This window comes from Octopus bimaculoides, chromosome 30 (genome assembly GCF_001194135.2).
Source record: "Octopus bimaculoides isolate UCB-OBI-ISO-001 chromosome 30, ASM119413v2, whole genome shotgun sequence".
Classification (NCBI taxonomy): Eukaryota; Metazoa; Mollusca; class Cephalopoda; order Octopoda; family Octopodidae; genus Octopus; species Octopus bimaculoides.
The window spans coordinates 5,751,338-5,751,755 of record NC_069010.1 but is presented as its reverse complement, the minus strand read 5'-3'; positions in this window follow the sequence as shown (position 1 = coordinate 5,751,755).

The following is a 418-nucleotide window of genomic DNA, read 5'->3' as shown; positions in this document are numbered from 1 at the left end:
GCTCTTCCGATCTTATACACACAACAGGCTTCTTTTAGTTTCTGTCTACCAAATCCACTCACAAAGCTTTTGTCGTCCTAGGGCTATAATAGAAGACACTTGCCCATGGTGTTATGCAGTGGGATTGAACCCAGAACCATGTAGTTGGGAAGCAAACTTCTTACCACACAGCCAGAGAGAGATGAATAGATAGGTGTATTGGCCCTCGTGCCGGTGACACGTAAAAGCACCCACTACACTCTCGGAGTGGTTGGCGTTAGGAAGGGCATCCAGCTGTAGAAACTCTGCCAAATCAGATTGGAGCCTGGTGTAGCCATCAGGTTTCACCAGTCCTCAGTCAAATCGTCCAACCCATGCTAGCGTGGAAAGCGGACGTTAAACGACGACGATGATGATGATGATGATGTATATATATATA